The sequence below is a fragment of the Triticum aestivum genome, chromosome 1B, assembly GCF_018294505.1.
Source record: "Triticum aestivum cultivar Chinese Spring chromosome 1B, IWGSC CS RefSeq v2.1, whole genome shotgun sequence".
Lineage (NCBI taxonomy): Eukaryota > Viridiplantae > Streptophyta > Magnoliopsida > Poales > Poaceae > Triticum > Triticum aestivum.
Window position 1 is genome coordinate 141830239 of NC_057795.1, and position 17813 is coordinate 141848051.

Genomic DNA, 17813 nt, shown 5'->3' on the forward strand with positions numbered 1-17813 from the left:
CCGGTGGCCACCCTGATTGGAAACGATACTGACCTCAGCAAGTATGCGTCGGCTTATGATAGTAACAACCGGAAAATCCCAAACGCTCCATATGATCAAGTTAGCCTGATCCCTCCAATTCGTAAGCATACTTTCGCCCTTGAAATGGACCCGGCCGGTTTAATATATAATGAAGCTGAATTGGAAGCTTTGAGCGGCATTGATTGGGCTTCATCAACTTTCCAGGAAACAACAGCCGACGGAGAAGCGGAGAAGGGTAACCCGGAGCCTTCAAGCCCGCCGAAGGAGTGAATCACCAGGTGTTTGGCCAAAATACAATGCATCACCTATTCAGACTAGGGGAGTCATGTAATAGGGTAGAAATAACTTCTGAATGCTCATCATGCCTTCGTGCATGCTCTTATCACTTATCGCTTTTCGTAAGCCGCCATGGCTGTATATTTCTGGCTTTTACTTCCTTGGCGTGTTAAATTTTGCCTGCCTTATTCTGCAATCCTTGAATGATCTTCCCGGCTCATATAATGTTCACCCGGTACTTAATAACCTGGGGTGACAAATATTAAACCGGCAAGACGACAAACACCTTAAAAATGCTTTCCACAAGGTATCGGAATAATCAAAATATTGTTACAGGCTCCTGATTCGGATATGATCAGTAAACCGTTCCAAAGGGGTTAAGCTAAGATTCGGATAAGATCATATAGCCCCCCAGTGGTGTGGCGATGCCAATCAAGTGGGTATCGACAACTATGTTCTCTTTGGTTCGAATACGACCTATGTTTGAGCAGGAAGCCACCAAGTGACCATAGGATTTGTTTAATGACGCTGATTCGTATACGATCCACGTCAAACCTAAAGGGGTTAAGTTGTGATTCAGATATGATCAGGAAGCCCCCAAGTAGGCTTGGCAAATATGCCGATCAAGTGGGTATCGACAGCTATGTTCTCTTTGGCTCGGATATGACCTATGTTTGAACAGGAAGCCCCCAAATGACCATGGCTAGATTCAGATATGATCATAAGCCGGACCAAAGGGAAAACCGGATTCAGATTTGATCCGGTCCCTATTGGTTGTTTCCACCACCTGTCAAAAAGGACATATACACATTTTTGAGGGTGAAAAAAGGACAGAGGTCCAGCTTTATTACTTTATATAATATGTACATTGTCTAAAATATATACATCTAAAGAGCCGGTGGCTTAAGTATAATAAGGCCGAAGATGGGCTATATTCCACGGCCGGCGGGTATCCTCCTCCGATTTACCTGAGTCCTTGTGCTCTCGAATATCGATGAGGTAATATGACCCGTTGTGCAGATTCTTGCTGACCACAAAGGGTCCTTCCCAAGGAGGGGATAACTTGTGCATATCGGTCTGATCCTGGATGAGCCGGAGCACTAAATTGCCTTCCTGAAATGTTCTGCTTTTGACCCGGCGGCTGTGATAGTGACGAAGGTCTTGCTGATAAATCGCCAAGCGGGCTAGTGCCAAGTCTCGCTCCTCATCCAACAAGTCAAGAGCCTCCTGTCGAGCCTTCTCATTATCAGCCTCAACGTAAGCTGCCACACGGGGTGAATCGTGCCGGATATCACTTGGCAGCACTGCCTCTCCTCCATAAACCATGAAGAAAGGCATGTAACCCGTTGATCTGTTAGGCATAGTGTTGATACTCCACAGCATAGAGGACAACTCTTCCACCCAGCAACCCGGAGTACGCTGTAAGGGGACCAAGAGTCGTGGTTTGATACCCCTTAAAATCTCCTGATTAGCTCGCTCTGCTTGACCATTGGACTGAGGATGAGAAACAGCCGAGACGTCAAGCCGGATATGTTCCCGTTGACAGAACTCTTCCATGGCACCCTTGGAGAGATTAGTACCATTATTAGTTATGATGCTATGTGGAAAACCAAAACGAAAGATCACCTTTTTGATGAACTGCACCGCTGTGGCCGCATCACACTGACTGACCGGCTCTGCCTCAATCCACTTTGTAAATTTATCCACTGCCACCAGGAGGTGCGTTTTTTTATCTTTAGACCTTTTGAAAGGTCCCACCATGTCAAGCCCCCAGACAGCGAACGGCCAAGTAATTGGAATCATCCTCAACTCCTGAGCCGGCACATGAGCTCGTCTTGAGAACTTTTGACACCCGTCACAATTGCTAACAAGATCTTCTGCATCAGCATGAGCCGTCAGCCAATAAAAACCATGATGGAAAGCCTTGGCCACCAGAGATTTTGAGCCGGCATGATGACCACAATCCCCTTCATGGATCTCTCGAAGTATCTCTTGACCCTCTGCAGGCGAAACACAACGCTGGAACGCACCTGTGACACTGAGATGATGTAACTTGCCATTAACAAGTGTCATGGATTTGGATCGTCTGACAATTTGTCTCGCCAAGGTCTCATCCTCAGCCAGCTCTCCCCGGGTCATATAAGCCAAATATGGCAATGTCCAATCCGGGATGATGTGAAGTGCAGCCACCAACTGTGCCTCAGGGTCTGGCACTGCAAGCTCTTCCTCCGTAGGTACCTTGACAGAAGGATTATGTAAGACGTCCAAAAAGGTGTTAGGAGGCACCGGCTTACGCTGAGAGCCCAACCGGCTTAAAGCATCCGCTGCCTCATTCTTCCTTCTATGAATGTGCTCCACCTGATACCCTTTGAAGTACCCAGCTACAGCATCAACTTCACGACGATAAGCCGCCATAAGGGGATCCTTAGAATCCCATGTGCCTGAAACCTGCTGAGCCACAAGATCTGAGTCACCCAAGCACCATACCCGTCTTAAATTCATCTCCTTAGCCATCCGGAGACCATGGAGCAAGGCCTCGTATTCAGCTGCATTGTTAGTGCAAGGAAACATGAGCTGGAGCACATAACGAAATTTTTCACCTCGAGGGGAAGTTAAGACAACCCCAACCCCTGATCCTTCTAACTGCCTGGACCCATCAAAATGAATAGTCCAATACGTATTGTCCGGCTTCTCCTCAGGTGCCTGCAACACTGTCCAATCATTGATAAAATCCACCAACGCCTGAGATTTGATGGCAGTACGGGGCATATACTTTAAACCATAAGGCCCAAGATCAATGGCCCACTTGGTGATGCGCCCTGTAGCTTCTCTATTCTGAATGATATCTCCCAAAGGAGCTGAGCTCACCACCGTTATAGGGTGACCTTGGAAGTACTACTTCAGTTTCCGATTTGCCATGAACACACCATAAACAAGCTTCTGCCAATGTGGATACCTTTGTTTAGACTAAATGAGCACCTCGCTGATGTAGTAAACCGACAATTGAACCAGATGCTCCTTGCCTGCCTCCTTTCGTTCCACCACGATGGCAACACTGACAGCCCGTGAGTTAGCAGCCACATATAACAATAGCGGCTCTTTATCAATGGGAGCTGCAAGAACCGGTGGCTCAGACAACTGTCTCTTTAAATCCTCAAAGGCAGTGTTAGCAGCATCACTCCAGACAAAAGCGTCCGTCTTCTTCATCATCTGGTATAGCGGCAAGGCCTTCTCCCCTAACCGGCTTATGAACCGGCTTAACGCAGCAACACGTCCCGCCAGGCGTTGAACATCATTGATACACGCCGGCTTAGCCAGAGAGGTAATCGCCGTGATCTTCTCCGAATTAGCTTCAATGCCTCTATTTGACACCAGAAAACCCAAGAGCTTGCCTACAGGTACACCAAATACACACTTGGCCGGGTTAAGCATCATCTTGTAAACCCGGAGATTGTCAAAGGTTTCTCTCAAATCGGATATTAAAGTTCCCTTTTCTCTGGATGTCACCACGATGTCGTCCACATAAGCATGAACATTGCGCCCAATCTGATCGTGCAAACAGTTCTGCACACATTGCTGATAAGTTGCCTGGGCACTCTTGAGCCCAAACGGCATAAATACATAACAGAAGGCCCCAAACGGAGTGATGAAAGCTATCTTCTCCTGGTCCTTAACTGCCATCTTGATCTGATGATAGCCGGAGTAAGCATCCAAAAAGCTCAATCGTTCACAACCTGCCGTAGCATCAATGATTTCATCAATACGGGGGAGTGCAAAGGGATCAGCCGGGCAAGCCTTGTTTAAATCCGTGTAATCCACACACATCCGCCAAGTGCCTTACTTCTTGAGTACCAGCACCGGGTTAGCCAACCACTCTGGATGAAAGACTTCGACAATAAACCTGGCCGCTAAGAGCCGGGCCACCTCTTCTCCAACGGCTGCTCGTCTCTCTTCGTTGAGTCGTCGGAGAAACTGCCTGACCGGCTTATACTTTGGATCAATATTGAGAGTGTGCTCAGTGAGTTCCCTCGGTACACCCGGCATGTCAGAAGGTTTCCATACAAAGATGTCCCGGTTCTCACGGATGAACTCGATGAGCGCGCTTTCCTATTTAGGATCCAAATTGGCACTGATACTGAACTGTTTAGAGGTGTCCCCCGGGGTGAAGTCAACAAGCTTTGTATCAGCGGCCGATTTAAACTTCAACGCCGGGTCGTGCTCTGTAGTTGGTTTCTTGAGGGAGGTCATATCCATCGGGTCAACATTGTCTTGATAAAATTTAAGCTCCTCCGCGGCACAGGCTGTCTCAGCGTAAGCCGCGTCGCCTTCTTCGCATTCCAAGGCCACCTTTCAACTCCCATGCATGGTGATGGTGCCCTTGTAACCCGGCATCTTGAGCTATAAGTAGACATAACACGGCCGGGCCATGAACTTAGCATAAGCCGGTCGCCCAAATAGAGCGTGATACGGGCTCTTGATCTTGACCACCTCGAACGTCAACTTCTCAGCCCTGGAATCATACTCATCTCCAAAAACCACCTCTAATTCAATCTTACCAACTGGGTAAGCTGACTTACCAGGGACCACCCCGTGAAAAACAGTGTTGGACGTCCTCAGATTCTTCTCAGTTAACCGCATACGCTAGAAGGTCTCATAATAGAGGATATTGATGCTTCTACCTCCATCCATGAGTACTTTAGTGAATTTATATCCACCAACCTGGGGTGCTACAACCAAGGCTAACTGACCCGGATTATCAACCCGTAGCGGTGATCCTCCCTGCTCCAAATCATAGGCTGCTCTGACCATCTCAAATAACGAGGGACCGCCGGCTCAACCGAATTTACAACCCTTTTATGAACCTTCTGGTCACGTTTGCATAAGCTAGTGGTGAACACATGGTATTTCCCACCGCTCAACTGTTTTGGTTGGCTCTGGTAACCCGACTGCTGCTGCGGTTGTCCTCCCTGACCAGCTTGCTGTTGATTATTGCCACCCGGTTGTCCCTAAAAACCAGAATTTGAACCGTCACCGGGGCCATGAAAGCCGCCGACTCCTGAACCGCCACCAGGTCCATGACCACCATCGAAGATATTGGAATTTTTAAATGCCTTCATGATCGCACAATCTTTCCATAGGTGAGTAGCTGGGTGCTCCCGGGTGCTGTGTTTCGGACAGGGCTTGTTGAGTAGCTGCTCAAGAGATGGACCTGACCCGCCGGTTCGAGGCCACTTACCCTTGTGTCTCTGATTGTTACCCTGTGCACTAGTGTTAGCCACAAGCTCTGGACTACCATCCGCCTTATGCTTATTGCCGCCTTGATTCCCCGGGTTATGCTATTGACCTTTTCCATTACCGTTCCTTTTACCCTTCCCTGTTTTCTCGTCGTCAGACGCAGGGTCCTTGGTATTATCAGAATCGGCATATTTGATTAAAGCTGCCATCAGCGTTCCCATATCGGTGCAGTCACGCTTTAGGCGTCCCAATTTCTGCCTCAGTGGCTCAAAGTTGCAATTTTTCTCCAACATGAGGACTGCAGAGCCGGCATCCATCTTATCAGATGAATGAATTATCTCCTTGACCCAGCATACCCAATGGGTGGTGGACTCACCCTCCCCCTGCTTACAACTTGTCAAGTCCACGATTGACATGGACTGCTTATAGGTGTCTTTGAAGTTCTGGATGAACCGGGCCTTTAACTCCTCCCACGAACCAATGGAATTGGGTGGTAACCCTTTTAGCCAGGACTGGGCTGTTCCATCTAACATCATGGTGAAGTATTTAGCCATTGCCGCATCGCTAACCTCCAACAACTCCATGGCCATCTCATAGCTCTCAATCCATGCTCCGAGTTGTAAGTCGGACGTGTAATTTGGCACCTTCCGAGGTCCATTGAAGTCCTTAGGCAGGCGCACGTTGCGGAAAGCCGGTATCAAACAAGGAACTCCACCGGTTCTGGTGGCTACTCCCAACTCAATAGAAGTCGTTGGGTACTCCGGGATGTCCTGATGAGCCGTCAGTTAATCCGCCTGTTGAGCCGCCCGCTCGTTCTCCTAACGTAGTCGGTCTTGCACCGGGTTATAGCCCCCATGTTGGTTACGGTGTTGGGCGTTGCTTGATAAAGCTTCGGACTCCATGTGCCTGCTGTAACTCGGGCTCCGGTTCTGACGAGGCGGCGTTAACCAAGGCGGAGGGGTTGAATGAATCCTATCCCGGCTGTAAGAATAGGTCTCCTATTGAGCCAGGGCCGTCTGAACAAGTTCCCTGATCCTCTGGGTTTCCACTGCTGTTGGATCATCACCGTCCACCAGAAGGGCTGCTAAACGCGCTGATGCTGTGATTAAATTCTCCATGGGGTTGGAAAAGTGACCCTCCGGTATTGGTACATAACGCGGCGGTGCCATGCTCATATGAGGAGGTGGCATCTCCTGACGCTGAGCCGGTCCTCCCGCTCCGGGTGTCATAAACTGACTGGCATTGGGCGAGTTACTTGGGCCGGCCCCTGGTGTGGCAAAAAGAACCCTAGGATCGTAATTCGGAGGCAACCGGGATTGGTCCTTCTGGTGTCTCCTCCTCATTACTTCATTGGACGCGTTTAAACTCATTGTGAGCTGATAAGCCTCTGACTGCAACCGCTGTGCCCGGGCATCGAGAGCCGCCCGCTCCGTACCTAGCCTAGTATCCTCAGCTGCTAAGGCCTCCTTGGCTTGAGTTATATCCTCGCGTACCTGTGCTACCTCCGCGTTATGCTCATCTTTGTTTGCAGGAATAACCGTGGTGGTTAACAAGGTCGTAAGCTTGTCCATGAGGTCTATCAGCACTTGAGCCAGCGGATGCACAGGGCCTCCTGCCCCGGCTGCTCCTAACCCAGAAGTAATTGCGGCCGCGGCTTTAGAGTTTTGTCCGGGTTGAGTCCCAGCCATAAAGACTCTTGCCCAATTTGGCGGCTCACAGAGGTCCGGAATACTAAGGCCATCGGAACAGCCCCCGAGCGCACCATCTTGAACTTGATACAAAGAATCTGTTGAACCGGTGGACGAATCACCGTCAGAGGGGATGGCCGTCTCACCACCATCTTCACGGCCTTTAGAAAGCTCTTCTCCGTGGACGCAGCCCACAAAGACACACTTCATGCCAGGTTGACCTCGGGCAGGTTTCGCATGCTGAGCCGTCTCGACGAGGTTGGTGCAATTGTCCGGCTTAGGCCCCGGCTCACCGATCCGGCCGATGAAGACATGGATCCCTCCGAAGGGGACCCGGTACCCGTACTCAATTAAGCCAGCGTCGGGACCCCAGCCTTCGTCGTCGATGTAGATCTTGCCGCGACGACTGTTGGTCATCCGGCCCACTACGTATCCCTTGAGCCCTTTGAAGTTGCCCTTCAAGAACTCAAATCCACCGTGCGCTGGCCCCATGGTGGGTGCCAACTGTCGTGGAATTGTCACGTCAGATGTCCTCGTGAAAGGACTTAGTTGTGGAGCCATCGCAACTTGGAAGCTTGAAGGGGTTAAACGGGACAAAGGACACAAGAGAGTTTATACTTGTTCGGCCCCTTACGGTGAAGGTAAGGCCTATGTCTAGTTGGGTTGGTATTGATGTTTCGATGACCAGGGAGCGAGATATGCTATGCCTGGCTCTCGATGAGTTGTTTCTTGCCGTAAGCCGCCAGCGGGTCGTCCACTTATATACATGGGTCGACGCCCTGCGGCCTACAGAGTCCCGACCGGCTCATAAATAATGTCCAGCTCGGTGACTAGTTAAGTCTACCATATTATACAAGTAATATTATTACAGCGGGTTACTACAACGGGCCTTAAGTCGCCTGCGGACCTTAAGCTCTCTATGAACCGCCATCTTCATACTTTGTCTTGGGCTTCTCTCTGGTGACTCCTATTTGCGTAACCCGGCCCCTCCTGGACGGCTTACAAAAATAGTTATATCCCCAACACCCTACACCACCATCGCGGGTGCTTGCTCTAACTTGGCAGCGTGATATGTGGTTGCATGTTGCATATGGTGTCTAGATTGTAATTCTTCCAATCTGGTTAAATTGCATGTGCTATTCTTCTTAATTTATACATTATACCTGTTAATGTGACATGCCTTCTTGTTTTTGGTACACAGTACATCTGTCTATTAAGCATGTCCTTACATAAAACTAATATTTCTTTGTAGCCCACATCAATCAATTATGACGAGACACCTTTAGTATATGCAGTGTGTTGTTGGTTGCATATTTCATATGATTTATAGCATGCACTGCTTCTAATTTGTTGAAACACCATTTATGATGGGACGCTTTTAACTTGGCAGAGTCATATTGGTTGCATCTTTCATGTGGTGTCTAGCTTGCATTGCTTCTAACTTGTTGAAATGCATTCTGCTTAGTTTACACAAATAGTTGTGAATATGCCATGTCGTCCTGTTTTTCATACATATTCCATCCCCGTATCATGTGTTTGCCTTACATCAAAGTAGTGATTGTCAGTATCATGCATGAATGAGTTCAGAAGAGTGAATTTTATTGCTTTTTCTTGTCGGTTTTACTTGACAATGCAAAATCAATACAACAGAAGGAAATTAGCAAGGCAGAAATGTGCTCCTTCCAACCAACTAAAATAGAGAGCCTCTACAGATTCTAGTCACCACCCCTCCAACAAGATTTGGAAGACAACACATGCATAGACACTCAACGTAGTTGTGTTGATGATGAGCACGTCTCCCCTAGTCCACCATCACAACCGCTACCTCTAACATGGCACTGTTATGTGTGGTTGCATGTTGTGTATGATGTCTTGCTTGTATTTCTTCTAGTTTTTTTAATTCTATCTGCTTACTTTACACATTATACTTGTGAATAAGACACTTGTTCTTGTTTCTAGAACATACAATATTTGTCTATCACACCATCTTCTTACATCAAAGTACTACTGTTGTGTAGCCTGCAGCAATCACTTATCATAAGACACGTTTAACTTGGGAGTGTGATATAGGTTACATCTCGCATTCTTTTCTAGCTTGTACTACTTCTAATTTGTGGAAATGGCACTTATGATGAGACAATTTTAACTTGGTACAGTGATATTCGTTGCATCTTTGATATGGTGTCTAGCTTCCATTGCTTCTAATTTGTTGAAATGCCTTCTGCTTAGTTTACACATCGTAGCTGTGAATATGCCATGTTGTCCTTTTTTCTTACACATTCAATCGTCCTATCATGTGTTCGCCTTACATTAAAGTAGTGCTCGTCAGCATCCTGCATCAATGAGTTATGAAAAGCGAATCTGTATTCATTTTTCTTGGGGTTTTGACTTGACAAGGAAATAAAATTAAGTAAGAGGAAGGAAAAAATTAAGGCAGGGACCGATGGCGGTCTTTCGGCGAAACCGGCATTCCAGGTGCTTTCTCTAGCTTGGCAGTGTGATAGTTTCTTGCATCTTTCATGTGGTCTAGCTTGTATTGCTTACAATTTGTTGGAATGGCTTTGCTAAGTTTACACAAATAGTTGTGAATATGCCATGTTGTCTTGTTTTTCATACACATTCCATCCTCTTATCGTGTGTTTGCCTTACATCATGGTAGTGATTGTCAGTACCATGCATGAATGAGTTCTGAAGAGTGAATTTTATTGCTTTTTCTTGTCGGTTTTACTTAACAATGCAAAATCAATAAAGTGGAAGGAAATGAGCAAGGCCGTGAATAGAGGTGCTCCTTCCAACCAACTAAAATGAGGGCCTCTACAGATTCTACTCCGCCATCCCCCCAACACATGCATACACACTCAACGTAGCTGTGTTGATGATGAACACGTCTCCCCTAGTCACCATCACATGTGCTCCCTCTAACTTGGCGTTGTTATAGGTGGTTGCATGTTATGTATGATGTCTAGCTTGTAGTGCTTCTAGTTTTGTTTAATTCCATCTACTTACTTTACACATTATACTTGTGAGTAAGACACTTGCTCCTATTTTTAGAACATACAATATTTGTCTATCACACAATCTTCTTACATCAAAGTAGTACTGTTGTCTAACCTGCAACAATCACTTATCATAAGACACGTTTAACTTGGGAGTGTGATATAGGTTACATCTCGCATTCTTTTCTAGCTTGTACTACTTCTAATTTGCTGAAATGGCACTTATGACGAGACAATTTTAACTTGGTAGAGTGATATTCGTTGCATCTTTCATATGGTGTCTAGCCTTCATTGCTTCTAATTTGATGAAATGCCTTCTGCTTAGTTTACACATCATGATTGTGAATATGCAATGTTGTCTTTTTTTTGTTACACATTCAATCGTCCTATCATGCGGCCGCCTTACATTAAAGTAGTGCTCGTCAGCATCCTGCATCGATGAGTTCTGAAAAGCAATTTTTTATTCATTTTTCTTGTGGGTTTGACTTGACAAGGCAATAAAATTAAGTAAGAGGAAGGAAAAAAATAACGTAGGGACTGATGGCGGTCTTTCGGCGAAACTGGTATCCAAGGTGCTTTCTCTAGCTTGGGAGTGTGATATTGTCTTGCACCTTTCATGTGGTGTCTAGCTTGTATTGCTTCTAATTTGTTGAAATGGCTTCTGCTAAGTTTACACAAATAGTTGTGAATATGCCATGTCGTCCTATTTTTCGTACATATTCCATCCTCGTATCGGGTGTTTGAATTACATCAAGGTAGTAATTGTTTGTATCATGCATGAATGAGTTCTGAAGAGTGAATTTTATTGATCTTTCTTATCGGTCTTACTTGACAATGGAAAATCAATAAAGCGGAAGGAAATGAGCAAGGCAGTGGATAAGGTGCTCCTTCCAGCCAACTAAACCGGAGGGCCTCTACAGATTCTACTCCTCCATCCCCCCAACAAGATTTGGAAGGCAACACATGCATAGACACTCAACATAGCTGTGTTGATGATGAGCATGTCTCCCTAGTCCACCATCACAGGTGCTCCCTCTAACATGGCACTGTTATATGTGGTTGCATGTCATGTACGATGCCTAGCTTGTATTGCCTCTAAATTTTGATGAATTCCATCTGCTTACTTTACACATTATACTTGTGAATAAGACACGTGTTCCTGTTTCTAGAACACACAATATTTGTCTATCACACCATGTTCTTACATGAAAGTACCACTATTGTGTAACCTGCAACAATCACTTATCATAAGACACGTTTAACTTGGGAGTCTGATATAGGTTACATCTCGCATTATTTTCTAGATTGTACTACTAATTTGTTGAAATGGCACTAATGACGAGACAATTTTAACTTGGTAGAGTGATATTCGTTGCATCTTACATATGGTGTCTAGCTTTCATTGCTTCTAATTTGTTGAAATGTCTTCTGCTTAGTTTACACATCATAGTTGTGAAAATTCAATGTTGTGAATATGCAATGGCACTAATGACAAGAGACCTTTAACTTGGTAGTGTGATGTTGTTTGCATCTTGCATATGAGTTATTTCTTGTACTGCTTCACATTTGTCTAAATGCCAGTTATGGCGAGACACTGTTAACCTGGCTGTGTGATATTTGTAGCATATTTCATATGGTGTCTACCTTCCATTGCATTGCTTCTAATTTATTGAAATGCCTTCTGCTTAGTTTACACATCATAGTTCTGATTATCTCATGTCGTCCTGTTTTTCGTACATATCACATCCTCCTATCATGTGGTTGTCTAACGTCAAAGTTTAGTTCGTATGTATCACGCATCAATTTGTTCTGAAGAACTAAACTTTTAATCCTTTTTCTTGTCGGCTTGACTTTACATAGCAAAGAGAAAGAGGAAGGAACACAGAATGGTAGGGGGTCTGTTAGTACTCAGGATGCATGGAAACAGAAGCGGAAGAATTATGCAAATTCTGCTGGTACTGATGGTGCAATAGAATGTTGAAGTCCACTAGAAAATTGTACAAACACAGTATCTCCTACTACACCAGCTGCAAAACAATCCAAACACAAATGAACAGCTGCCACCAAACAAGCAATGACATCCCTAGTTGTTGCAATAGATTCTTCCACGGTACCAACATTTGCACGAGTTACTCATTCGGTAACTCTGCTAGCGGCAAGTTCCCAAGCTCCCTTGCCACCTGACACTACTTCTGAAGCACTCTTGACACAAGACGAGTTGGCAAAATAAAATGAACCTTGAGAGCTTCAACAACAAAAAGGTAGTTTCTCGAGGCAAGTTACAATTACATGCTTCTTCATATATAGTCTCACAGTTTGATGTACACTAACACTTTGTATGTGAAAGTGCTAGTTATCGACTAGAGGGGGGTGAATAGGCGATTTTCATGAAAGTCTTCAAAACATGAGAGTTTCGAAGACAAGCAATAGAAATGAACCTATTGATATGCAGCAGAAGGTAGACTACACTAGGCAAGCCATAGTCAAGTATTCAATGAAGTGAAAGTGCGAAGACTAATTGCAGCTAGGTAGTACGGACCAGGATGGAAGATGGTATGAAGCCAAACAACGATAGAAGTCACACAGTGAAGACAAATAGGTAAAGCAAACAAGCACTGACTTCACGAAGACAAACTGTAAGTAAAGAGAGGGAGAGGATAGAACCAGTCACTTGTTGAGGACACATGATTTGTTGGACCAGTTCCAGTTGCTGTGACAACTGTACGTCTGGTTAGATTTAACTCAGAAGACCGCGTCTTCACCTTATTCCCCTTGAGCTAAGGACACCCAGTCCTTGCCCAATTACTCTGGTAAGTCTTCAAGGTAGACTTCCAAACCTTCACAGACTTCATTCACCGACGATCCACAATGACTCTTGGATGCTCAGAATGCAAAGCCTAACTGGCTGGATGATTCACAGTCCTCAAGTGTAACAAGTCTTCAGGTCACGCGGACAGAAAGACTTCAGTGATGCCTCACACTCTTTGGCTCTGGGTGTTTGGTTTTTGTCCTCGCAAGGATTTCTCTCTCTCTCTCTCTCAAAAGCTTCAGAGGTGGGTTGCTCTCAAACGGCAAAAGCGGTGCACTAACTCTGAGCAGCCACCAATTTATGGTGTAGGGGGTTGGCTATTTATAGCCACTAGGCAACCTGACCTGATTCGTCCGAAATGACCCTGGGTCACTAAGGAACTGACACGTGTTCCAACGGTTAGATTTCAAACACATGGGGCAGCTTGACTTGGGCTACAAGTAAAGCTGACTCATCCAGATCTGGATAAGATTTTCTCTCATTGTCTTCACGCGAAGACATAGGATTTTGGTTGAGCATCACTTCAGTCACTCTGACTTTGTTCACAGGGACCCCACTTAACAGTACGGTGGTTCCTACGACTCAACAAAGAAGAAAAGGAAACAACAAAACAACTAGGTCTTCGCGCTCCATAGTCTTCACGCAATGCCTTCTCTTGTCATAGTCTTCAATGTGAATATCTTCACATACCACCATCGTCTTCAATGTCTTCATACATTTTTAGGGGTCATCTCCGGTAGGTAAACCGAATCAATGAGGGACTACTACCTATGTTATCCTGCAATTCTCACAAACACATTAGTCCCTCAACTAGGTTTGTCATCAAGACGCATATGAGGAAAGATGCGCCCCTGATCATAAAGAACACATGAATAATAACTGCGCTGCTGATAGCTCCAGAACCGATCCGATGAAATCCTTGGCTTGGAATAGGGGTTCTTGGCGCTATCAAAGAATGTGTTGTGCGCAATGAAGCCATTTGCATTGAAAGACCCTGGTGAAGTGGCAGTACCTAGAAACCTGTGCAGTCTTGGCTTTGGCTTCTAGACCTGTGGCCTGTGTGCGACATGATAGTCAAATTGCGGACCTGCAGGAGGAGGAGGAACCAGAATAGGCCATCTAACAGTGACCAGCTGACCATAGTTGTTTGCTTGCTCAATAGTATGTGGCCTGGGAGGCCGTACAGGAGCAGTGGCAGTGGTAGTGGCAGTGACTTCAGGCTGCAGATTGGCATCAAGTGCAGCATTGACTTCAGGTGCTATCACTTTAGGCACCTCATTGACTTTAGGCGCCACATTAGCTTCAGCCATGACAACGTCATTGGCTTCAGTGTTGGTGTTGGTGGCCGCCTCAATGTTGCTAACCTCCACTTGAGTAGCTGGAGGGTCAGACACGTTCTCCTCGAGAACAACTTGGTTGGTAGGGGGTGTAGCAACACATGCTTATTCTTCTTCTCTTGGTTCTTCTTGGTCATCGGCTGATGCAGCCGGAATATCTTCGGCCATATTGGCTTCAGTCTCGGGGTTGTTCATAGTTGGAGAGGCTTTAGGAAAGACTTGGCGTGAAATGGATTGGCGCTCTTCTCCTTCTAGAACACTTGAGAGAGTGACATGTGGCCTTGGTCCTTTGTGAAGCCTGCGAAATGCTGGCGACGCTTGTGGAGATGGAGTTGGTTGGGCCACAAAGTCTTCATCTTCAATCACCGGAGTGGTGACTTCAGTTGTGGGAGTAACAGGTGTTTCTTCTTGACAGGGGGAGTCTTGTGGGTGATCAGCCCATGAGTCATCCTGAGCAGTTGGCGTCAATGGACGACCAATGCTGATGACTTCGCTGTTCGTAAGAACAAGCGGTGATACCACGTTGTGCTTGATTTGAGGAAGGACTTCATTATCTCCAACATTGTCATGATGAACAATGTCTTCAGCTGCGGTGGGGTAAACAGCTGGAATGTCTTCAGCTTCAAGAGCCTCTGTGGAAGCAGGCTCATGAAATATCATTCGACGTTCTGGTTCTGCAGATTCAGGACGAGCAACAGAAATCGGCTCGACTACAAGGGGCTCTGTTGGAGCAGCCCGATCTCTCTTCTTGGTCTTGCGCTTCTTGGTGGGTGGAGCATCATCAGTGGTCTTCTTGGTCTTGCGCTTTCTGGCCTTGGCTTCAACTGCCGTTGTCTTCTGAAGATCTGAAGCCACTGTGGTGACCTTAGGCTTCACGCCTGTCATACTGGCTGGGAAGACAATGCAAGGTTCTTCCCGCCTGGATGTTTCAGTTTGGTCCACAGAAGGCTTCTTCTTCTGCTTGGCAGCCATCTTAGGGTCGATGCCAGGACGCCCAAGTGCCTTGTGCTTCTCAGTTTCATTGTAAGCTTGAACACACTTGGCAGCAAGAATCTTCATGCGCTCACGAGAACCTTTGGCTTCATCACGTTTCTTGTAAAACGCTTCCTTGAGCTCATGCAGCATGACCTTGAAGTTCTAGACGTCTACCACGCTAAGCTTGGCCATGTGCTTCTTGAACTGAGCCTTTTCATAATCGATCTTGTGCTTCAGCTCAACAATTTTCTAAGCAAGAGCCAGCTCGGGATCAATGGCTCCATGGAAGGAGACGCTTAGGCCAATTGGAACTTGCAGATCATCAAAGCTGAGATTGGGGGTGTCAAACCACTCATCAATGAAGTTGTTCAATACTTCCATGTCAAAGAGAGGCAAATCATTGAACATTTCGGCCTCTTGCTTGCTCTTTATCAGCTGCTCAAGAGCGTCATCAGCAAGATCGTCATCACTTGACAGATCATTGGCGTCATTCTCGTTCCTCAGAATAGCAGCAGGGGTCAGAGCTGGACCAGTGGAGTGCATAGGCTTCTTTTTCTTCTTGTTAGACTTGGAGATGCGTGAGAGATCTTCAGACTGCACACTTGGTGCAGGGGAAGGCTTTGAAGCTTTAGGTTTCTTCAGCTTCTTTGGCTTCGATAGTGCAGGCGCTTCATCAGAATCAGCGTCGTCTGTAGGCTCATCCACGGCTATCCCTTGAACCATAATATGAGTGATGAGACCTTCTACGTTGTAGAAGGGCCCAACAAGATTGGGTTCAGCTTTGCGGGTACCATCAGCACGAGGAGCAGAGGGGCCTGGATTGAAGTCTAATCCCCGTGACTTCTTGTTTCCTTTGGCAGAGTTCTTGGCAAACTGGAAGTTGCGCTTGAACAAATTGTCGTCACGACACCATAGCAATGAAAACGGGTCGGCATCTGCAGGCTGTGGTCCACGGACCATGCAAGGGTAGAAACCTTGTTCAATGGCTTGAGCTCTGGACCTGGGTGGAACATTTTTGTACAAAATGTCTCCCCATTGTCACTTGATGGCATTCTTCTTAGCATATTCGTGGGTCACGAACCTGTACTTGTACCATTGTTCTGCCCAATATCTTCGAATCCATTGGATTCGGGTTTTTCGCTGATTGTAGCCCTCCTCTAGATCTGTCTTGTAGAGCTCATAGAGGTCAGGAGGCAAATCTCTTGAGGTGTTCCCACGGTGCTGTCTGCCGCCCTTCCTTGCAGACTTCTCTGTTGCCATGAAGTTCAGACTGAATGGCTTCAACACTGTCAAAGGCTTCCGTCTGCTGGTCAGACAGGAACTAGCTTCGGGAGAGTTGATGTGATGCTATAAGAATTCTTCATATGAATGCAGAGTATGAGAACCAAGGGATTCTCCCACAGACATGTACCTCTGACAGCATTAGAGATGCGAGGGAAGGGGAAGAGGTCATATGCATTCTCAGAAGATTTTGAAGATAAATCAGTTTAGAAGACATTGACCTCATAGCGCGAAGACATTCACTTATATGTTGAGAGTTAGTTCCAGATTTGTACGAATCCAAGAATAAGTACAAGTGAGGAATCTAACTATGTGTGAAGCATAAGTGAATATACTAGGCATTATATGAGATGCAGACATGATAGATCCAAATTTTTGGAGGCAGAAACCACTTTTGGTAAAAAAAGGATGAATCTATAGGATCAAAGAGACGGTAAAAAAGAGGGTTTTAATTTACCACACGATGAACTGCTAGACGGAGTAGAAGATGAGGCCAAGTAGTTCGATCTTCCATGCCCTAACTTGGCGACGGAGGACACCTACGGTGACGGCGGAGAAGACGATGTCTGCGGCCGACGTGAAGACGACGTCGGAGAGGTCGCAACAGCTAAGCACTTCGTCACCGGCGTCGTTGGGAGCTAGCGATGGTGCTAGGCTTTGTCGAGGTGGAGAGGTGGAAGAAGGATTTTGACCGTGATTGGACGGGTATTTATAGGGAAAGGGACGGCACAGCGCAATTACGCAGGTGCCCCTGGCGGTTCACATCTGAGGGACACATGGCGAACATGCAACACATTGGGAGTTGTCCCACGTTCCCACGCCTTCCTGGACTATCAGATGGTCATTCCGGCTTCTCCAGGTTTCAGGCAATAAGAATTGAACATTTAAAATAGATTTAATGTTTGTCTCTGTATCTTCTGTTGACAAGGACGCAGAGAAGACATTCAATAGTTTCAACAGAATGCATATGATTTGGATAGATAGAGTTTGAGGTAGGAAGCATAGAGAGGTTAGGGTCCGATCACATTCACTTAGTTCAAAAGATTCAAACGAGAAGACATAGCTATAAGTGAATGTTGTAGAGGACAGAACACTAATATGTGTATATATCAGAATAAGACCAAATCAACATTGTGAAGATAAACATGAAGACATGTTGAAATTGAAGACAAACCAAATGCGAAGACATAGCAAA